The following is an 8,615-nucleotide window of genomic DNA, read 5'->3' as shown; positions in this document are numbered from 1 at the left end:
CACTGTAGTGTCCAGGAAGTGGATCTCTTGTGTGGACTGGACCAGGCTGAGGTTGGTGGTGGGATGGAAATTGTTGAAATCATGGTGGAATTCCTCAAGGGCTTCTTTTCCATGGGTCCAGATGATGAAGATGTCATCAATATAGCGCAAGTAGAGTAGGGGCTGTCACGGAGCATGGGGGAGTCCAGGCCCTGCACCCCTCTTCCTGGGATCCACTGAGACTCTCAGCCAGCCAGTAAAACAGAAGGTTTATTGGACAACAGGAACAGTCCCAAACAGAGCTTGTGGGTACAACCAGGACCCCTCAATCACGTCCTTCTGGGGGAGCAGGGAGCTTAGACCCCAGCCCTGGGGTTCCCTGTGTTCCTCCACCCAGCCCCAAACTGAAACTAAACCCACCCAGCAGGTTCCCTGCTGCAGCCTCTGTTCACATTCCTGGGCAGAGGTGTCACCTCCCCCTCCCCCTCCTGGCTCAGGTGACAGGCTCTCAGGTCTCCCATCCCCAGGGCACATTCCCAGGTCAACACTCCCCCCTCCCTGCTGAGTCACATCGTCACATCTCTCCCCCCTTCGAGACTGAACTGAGCGGGGTCACGCTGACCAGTGACCTGGGGAAGTTCGGGGCCCCCTCTCCGGGACAGCGCATCCGCTATCAGGTTGGCACTTCCCTTCACGTGGACCACGTCCATGTCGTAATCCTGCAGGAGCAGGCTCCATCTCAGGAGTTTGGCGTTGGCTCCTTTCATCTGGTGCAGCCAGGTCAGGGGAGAGTGGTCGGTGTAGACAGTGAAGTGTCGCCCGAAGAGATAGGGCTCTAGTTTCTTGAGGGCCCACACCATGGCCAGGCACTCCTTCTCGATGGCCGCGTAGTGTTCCTCCCGGGGTAGCAACTTCTTGCTCAGGTACACGATGGGGTGTCTCTCCCCCTTTTCATCCTCCTGCATTAACACCGCCCCCAGTCCCGTGTCTGAGGCGTCGGTGAACACCACAAAGGGCTTGTCAAAGTCTGGGTTTGCCAGAACTGGGCCACTGCCCAGAGCCTCCTTCAGCGCCTGGAAAGCCTCCTGGCACTGCTCGGTCCAGACCACCTTGTCTGGCTTCCCCTTCTTGCATAGCTCCGTGATGGGGGTGGCGATGGCGCTAAAGTGGGGCACAAATCTTCGGTAGTATCCTGCCATCCCAATAAAGGCTTGGACCTGCTTTTTGGTGTGGGGAGCGGGCCAGTCTCTGATCACCTCCACCTTGGCTGGTTCCGGCTTTAGGCGGCCGCTCCCCACCCGATGGCCCAGGTAAGATACTTCCGCCATCCCCACCTTGCACTTCTCCGCTTTTACAGTCAGCCCAGCCCCCTGGAGTCGGTCCAGCACTTGTCTAACCTGGGACACGTGGTCCTCCCAGGTCGGGCTAAAGACACAGATGTCATCAATATACGCCACGGCAAAACTCTCCATCCCCCTCAGGAGCTGGTCCACCAGGCGCTGGAAGGTGGCCGGTGCTCCCTTGAGGCCGAAAGGCAGGGTCAGGAACTCATAGAGCCCCAGAGGGGTGATAAAGGCCGATTTCAGTCGGGCATCTGCATCCAGCGGCACTTGCCAGTAGCCCTTTGTAAGGTCCATGGTGGTGAGGTACCGAGCTCCTCCCAGCTTGTCTAGGAGCTCGTCCGGCCTGGGCATGGGGTAGGCATCAGATACAGTGATGGCATTGAGCTTCCGATAGTCCACACAGAACCGGACCGACCCGTCCTTTTTGGGGACCAGCACCACCGGCGAGGCCCAAGGGCTGGCAGATGGCTGGATCACCCCCAAAGCCAGCATGTCCCGGACCTCTCTTTCCAGGTCCTGAGCAGTTTTCCCTGTGACTCGGAAGGGGGAGCATCTTATCGGCGGGTGTGACCCTGTCTGCACCCGGTGGACAGTCAGATTAGTGCGTCCAGGCTGGTTGGAAAACAGCTGTCGGTACGGATGCAGCACCTCCCTGACCTCAGCTTGCTGGGCAGGGGTTAGCTGATCCGAGAGGGGAATTGTTTCCAGGGGGAAACCAGCTCTGGTCCCAGGGAATAGATCTACTAAAGGGTCATCTCCCTGCTCTTCCCACTGTCCACACACGGCCAACACCACATTCCCCCTGGCATAATATGGCTTCATCATATTCACATGGTACACCCGGCGGTGGTGCGCCCGGTTTGACAGCTCCACCACAGAGTTTACCTCATTGAGCTGCTTGACGACCTTGAAAGGGCCCTCCCAGGCGGCCTGTAGTTTGTTCTTTCTCACGGGGATGAGAACCATCACCTGATCCCCGGTGGCGTAGGCACGGGCCCGTGCCGTGCGGTCATACCAGACCTTCTGCTTCCTCTGGGCTCTGGCCAGATTCTCCCTGGCCAGGCCCATGAGTTCCGCCAGTCTCTCTCGGAAGATCAGGACATACTCCACCACTGACTCTCCATCGGGAGTGGCCTTCCCCTCCCACTCGTCTCTCATCAGGTCCAGGGGGCCCCTCACCCTCCTGCCATATAACAGTTCGAAAGGCGAAAATCCGGTAGACTCCTGGGGCACCTCCCTGTATGCGAACAGCAGGTGAGGTAAGTACTTGTCCCAGTCCTGCGGGTGCTGGTTCATAAAGGTTTTCAGCATCATCTTTAGCGTCCCGTTAAACCTCTCCACCAGCCCGTTGGACTGGGGGTGATAAGCTGAGGCCCAGTCGTGCCGGACCCCACATTTCTCCCACAAGCACCGGAGCAGGGCCGACATGAAGTTGGAGCCTTGGTCTGTCAAGACTTCCTTGGGGAACCCCACTCGGCTGAAAATGGTCAGGAGCGCATCGGCCACGGTGTCGGCTTCAATGGAAGCTAAGGGCACTGCCTCGGGGTAGCGGGTGGCAAAATCTACCACCACCAGAATGTATTTCTTCCCCGACCGGGTCGTCCTGCTGAGAGGCCCCACGATGTCCATGGCCACCTTCTGGAAAGGCTCCTCTATGATGGGCAAAGGTCTCAAAGCCGCTTTCCCCTTGTCCCGGGCCTTCCCCACCCTCTGACAGGGGTCACAGGATCGGCAATACTGCCGGACCGTGGTAAAGACCCCGGGCCAGTAAAAGTTCTGTAGCAACCTCTGCCGGGTGCGCTGGATTCCCTGGTGCCCCGCGAGGGGGATGTCATGGGCCAGGTACAGGAGCTTGCGGCGATACTTCTGGGGGACCACCAGCTGCCTCCTGATCCCACAGGACTCTACTTCCCTTGTGGGAGCCCATTCTCGGTACAGGAACCCCTTCTCCCACAGGAACCTCTCCTGGCAGCCTCTCCTCATGGTCCGTACCACCCTGAGGTCGGCCAGGTCCCTGAGCTTCTGCAAGGAGGGATCTTTCCTCAACTCGGCCTGGAACTCAGCAGCTGGGGCAGGGACGGGGCCCGGTTCCCTCTCGCTGGCCAGGTCTGAGGCCTCCGCCTCTCTAAGCCGTGCCCCTCGGCCCTCCCTCCCCACCAGGGTAGGGTCCTGCGCCTCCGGCGTGATACCCTCCCCGAGGTCAGGGCGCAGTGCCCCTCGCCAGCTCTGGCTACGCGTCACAACCAGGGCGGCCTGGGGCTTGCTTGGCCAGTCCTCTAGGTCTCCCCCCATCAAAACTTCAGTGGGCAAATGGTGGTGTACCCCCACATCCTTGGGGCCCTCCTTGGCCCCCCATTTCAGGTGTACCCTTGCCACGGGCACCTTAAATGGGGTCCCGCCCACCCCTGTCAGGGTCAGATAGGTGTTGGGCACCACCCGATCTGGGGCCACCACCTCGGGCCGGGCCAGCGTCACCTCCGCGCCCGTATCCCAGTATCCATTGACCTTCCTCCCATCCACCTCCAGGGGAACAAGGCACTCTCTCCGGAGGGACAGCCCCGCGCCCACCCTGTAAACTGAGCACCCTGAGTCCAGAGCCTCCAGCCCTCTGGTGGAGCTGGCCTGGGGTACTCTTCCCTCCGGGGCAGGTGGTAAACTGGTAGGCCCCCTTTCCTGGGTCGTCTGCCCCTCGTCCAGCTGGGTCCCTACCCAGTTAACCCTGGGTAGGTTGGGTCTGCTCAGTCTGTCCCTGAGCCCGGGGCACTGGGACCGTACGTGGCCTCTCTGGCCACAGTGATAGCAGCTCAGGTCACGTTGGTCCCCTCGAGCAGGTCGGAGGGGCCCGACGCCAGGCGTTCCCCTTGGGAGGGGGTTCTCCCTATTTCCCCGCTGGGAGGCCCCCTGGTGACTCTCTCTCTGCATCGGGGGGGGCCTGTTCTTTTGGGGCTCCTCCCGGCTACCCCCTGACCGACTGTTCACAAACTCGTCGGCCAGCTGCCCTGCGTGCTGGGGGTTCTCGAGCTTTTTGTCCACCAACCACAGCCTCAGGTCGGAAGGGCACTGTTCATACAGCTGCTCCAGTACGATTAGGTCAAGCAGGTCCTCTTTAGCTCGGGCCCCAGCTGTCCACTTGCGGGCATACCCCTGCATCCGGTTGACCAGTTGTAGGTAGGTGACCTCAGGCGTTTTACGCTGACTCCGGAACCTTCTCCGGTACATCTCGGGGGTCAGCCCAAACTCACGGAGCAGGGCCTGCTTGAACAGTTCATAGTCCCCTGCCTCCGCCCCTGTCATTCGGCTGTACACCTCCACGGCTTTGGGGTCCAGTAAGGGGGTGAGAAACTGGAGCCTGTCTGCAGGGTCAACCCTGTGCAGCTCACAGGCATTCTCAAAGGCCGTCAGGAAGCTATCTATGTCCTCCCCCTCCTTCCGCTGGGCCAGGAAGCACTTATCAAAGTTCCTTGCCGTCTTGGGTCCCCCCGCACTCACCGCAGCCGCAGCCGGGGCCCCACTGCTCCTCAGCCTGGCCAGCTCCAGTTCATGCTGTCTTTGTTTCTCCTTCTCCTGACGCTCCCTCTCCTTCTCCTCCTGCTCATGTTGACGTTGTTTCTCCTTCTCCTCCTGCTCATGTTGACGTTGTTTCTCCTTCTCCTCCTGCTCATGTTGACGTTGTTTCTCCTCATGTTGACGTTGTTTTTCATGATCCTCCAGCTCCCTCATTTTCATCTCCCTCTCCCATTCCAGCCGCCTCCGCTCCAGGGATGGGGAGCTCCGCTGGGAGGATCCCCTGCTGGGTGCCGGGGTCAGGGTGCCCTCGGTATTCGCTGGGCTTCCCCCAACCCCTCCCCCGGACATAGGTAGGAAGGGTCTCGGGATGTCCTCAGCAGCAGTCTGACCCCTCCCAGCCCGGTCAGGCCCCAGGGCCCACGCTGCGTCCCCCGGGCAGCTTCCCTCGGGGACAGGGATCGGGTCATCCAAGCGATCCCTCTCCTCCAGCTGGGCAATCAGCTGTTCCTTGGTGGACCTCCCGATGCGCAGCCCCCTCTGCCTGCACAGCTCCACCAGGTCGCTCTTCAGGCGTTTAGCGTACATCTCCCTGCTGGCCACTCGCAGGCCGGGCAGCTTCCCACGGTTTCCAGGAAAAGCCCCTCGTGTGCCAGTCCTTCTTGAGGTCACCGACTCTTTGCCAGGGTCGAGCTGCAGATTCCTCCGCCCCTGGGACCGCTCGCTGCAATCCCCCGGGGGACCCTGTTACTGCAAAAGTCTTTCTCTCTGGTCACACATTCCCAGGGGTTAACTGCCCCCCGAAACCGTCTCTCTCTGAATCTTCAGCACGCCTGGTCCCCGTCAATTCCCCTTCGTTTTACTGCTCCCCAGTCACTTACTGCAGGAAGCGCCGTTCACGGGGTGCAGTGGATCCCACCGCTGCCACCAGTTGTCACGGAGCATGGGGGAGTCCAGGCCCTGCACCCCTCTTCCTGGGATCCACTGAGACTCTCAGCCAGCCAGTAAAACAGAAGGTTTATTGGACAACAGGAACAGTCCCAAACAGAGCTTGTGGGTACAACCAGGACCCCTCAATCACGTCCTTCTGGGGGAGCAGGGAGCTTAGACCCCAGCCCTGGGGTTCCCTGTGTTCCTCCACCCAGCCCCAAACTGAAACTAAACCCACCCAGCAGGTTCCCTGCTGCAGCCTCTGTTCACATTCCTGGGCAGAGGTGTCACCTCCCCCTCCCCCTCCTGGCTCAGGTGACAGGCTCTCAGGTCTCCCATCCCCAGGGCACATTCCCAGGTCAACACTCCCCCCTCCCTGCTGAGTCACATCGTCACAGGGGCTTTAGGGGACGAGAGCTGAGGAAGCGTTGTTCTAAGTCAGCCACAAAAATGTTGGCATACTGTGGGGCCATGCGGGTACCCATAGCAGTGCCGCTGATCTGAAGGTATACATTGTCCCCAAATGTAAAATAGTTATGGGTAAGGACAAAGTCACAAAGTTCAGCCACCAGGTTAGCTGTGACATTATCGGGGATAGTGTTCTTGACGGCTTGTCGTCCATCTTTGTGTGGAATGTTGGTGTAGAGGGCTTCTACATCCATAGTGGCCAGGATGGTGTTATCAGGAAGATCACCGATGGATTGAAGTTTCCTTAGGAAGTCAGTGGTGTCTCGAAGGTAGCTGGGAGTGCTGGTAGCGTAGGGCCTGAGGAGGGAGTCTACATAGCCAGACAATCCTGCTGTCAGGGTGCCAATGCCTGAGATGATGGGGCGCCCAGGATTTCCAGGTTTATGGATCTTGGGTAGTAGATAGAATATCCCAGGTCGGGGTTCCAGGGGTGTGTCTGTGCGGATTTGATCTTGTGCTTTTTCAGGAAGTTTCTTGAGCAAATGCTGTAGTTGCTTTTGGTAACTCTCAGTGGGATCATAGGGTAATGGCTTGTAGAAACTCGTGTTGGAGAGCTGCCGAGCAGCCTCTTGTTCATATTCCGACCTATTCATGATGACAACAGCACCTCCTTTGTCTGCCTTTTTGATTATGATGTCAGAGTTGTTTCTGAGGCTGTGGATGGCATTGTGTTCTGCACGGCTGAGGTTATGGGGCAAGTGATGCTGCTTTTCCACAATTTCAGCCCGTGCACGTCGGCGGAAGCACTCTATGTAGAAGTCCAGTCTGCTGTTTCGACCTTCAGGAGGAGTCCACCTAGAATCCCTCTTTCTGTAGTGTTGGTAGGGAGACCTCTGTGGATTAGTATGCTGTTCAGAGGTATTTTGGAAATATTCCTTGAGTCGGAGACGTCGAAAATAGGATTCTAGGTCACCACAGAACTGTATCATGTTCGTGGGGGTGGAGGGGCAGAAGGAGAGGCCCCGAGATAGAACAGCTGCTTCTGCTGGGCTGAGAGTATAGTTGGATAGGTTAACAATATTGCTAGGTGGGTTGAGGGAACCATTGCTGTGGCCCCTTGTAGCATGTAGTAGTTTAGAAAGTTTAGTGTCCTCAGACATTAACACTCATGGAGAAACCCCTGCTGCTCTTGGCTCAAATGCCCCTCTCTGCCAGGGCTGTACCCACCTGTGGTGTAAGGGCAGCAGGGGCTTCCCAACCCAGGAGCAGCCCAATCAGGAGGGGAGGGGGAGGGCTAAGGGAACCCAGGGGGATCAACACTGGGGTGTCTAATTGCACCCCTTCCCCTGGCCAGCGGGGAAGTGGAGCACAGAGCAGCTGACCCTAGGCCCACGGCTTGACTTGGCCAGCAGGGGGTGCTCATTCATCCCCACACACGGTGCCTGGTAGAAGCGGGAGGCGATTTGCTAATTGTCTGGCAGCAGAGCCAGGCGAGCCCAGGAAACATCGTGTGCAACAGGGGCTGGGAGAGACGCTCAGGGTCCGCTGCAAGACGCTCACGGGGCAGAAGCCCAGCATTCCCCCCTTGTCGCAGGGCCTGCCTGGGTGGAGCATTGGTTGCTGAATGGGGCAAGATCTCGCAGCCTGGTCTGTCCATGGGGATGAAGTGAGACCGGCCTGTTCCTGAACAGCAGTAGCCATGTCTGCTCTCAGGTGCACACCAGAGCATGGGGCACTAGGCAAGCTTGTCCTGCTGCTGCCTAGGCTGAACCTACTCTGGGCTGGGGCAGAGTGAGACAATCGGGGGTGTAAGCATTGCATGATGGGGCCCCATGGCTCCAGCCCTTGTGCCATGGCCTTCCTCTGAACCAAGGTCCTGCTTGCTGCTGGGAGGGGCAGTGCCAGGCCTGGGCAGAAGCATGGGGCACCTTTCACCCCCTGGGGAATGGCAGCAGGGCAGGTCACTTCCCCAAGCTATTGTTTCAGGGTCTCTGCAGACTCAGGCAGGCGTCTCTGCATCTGTCACACACGTTTCCAAGCTTTCCTTTGTAGCCATCAAGAACAGAAATTCACAACATGAAAGCTTATGTTCTGCTGTAATCACATGACTCCCAGAGCTGGGCCCCTAGCCATGGGCCTAGGCCTACATCCAGCCCTGGATCTCCAGACAGGGCACAGCGCTTGGGGCTCCCAATACAGCCTCCAGCATCGGCCTTATATTCGCTGTTAATAGTTCAGAGCAGGGTCTAGAGCCAGAACCAGGTCACAGCCAACACTCCTGTCCCGCGTGAGTCAGAACCAGACCTGGGACTGAGTGGCCACCCTTCTGGAGCCTGGATCAGAACCTGGACCGGGTTGCAGCTGCCCCACCCGTGCTGAACCAGCATCCCGGCCGCCCCTGTTCTACCTTCTCCTCTGCCCTCAGCCCTTCGAAAAGCAGTCCCTGGCGTC

Source organism: Lepidochelys kempii, chromosome 12, assembly GCF_965140265.1.
Source record: "Lepidochelys kempii isolate rLepKem1 chromosome 12, rLepKem1.hap2, whole genome shotgun sequence".
NCBI classification, from domain to species: domain Eukaryota; kingdom Metazoa; phylum Chordata; order Testudines; family Cheloniidae; genus Lepidochelys; species Lepidochelys kempii.
Note: the sequence above shows the minus strand (reverse complement) of the source record.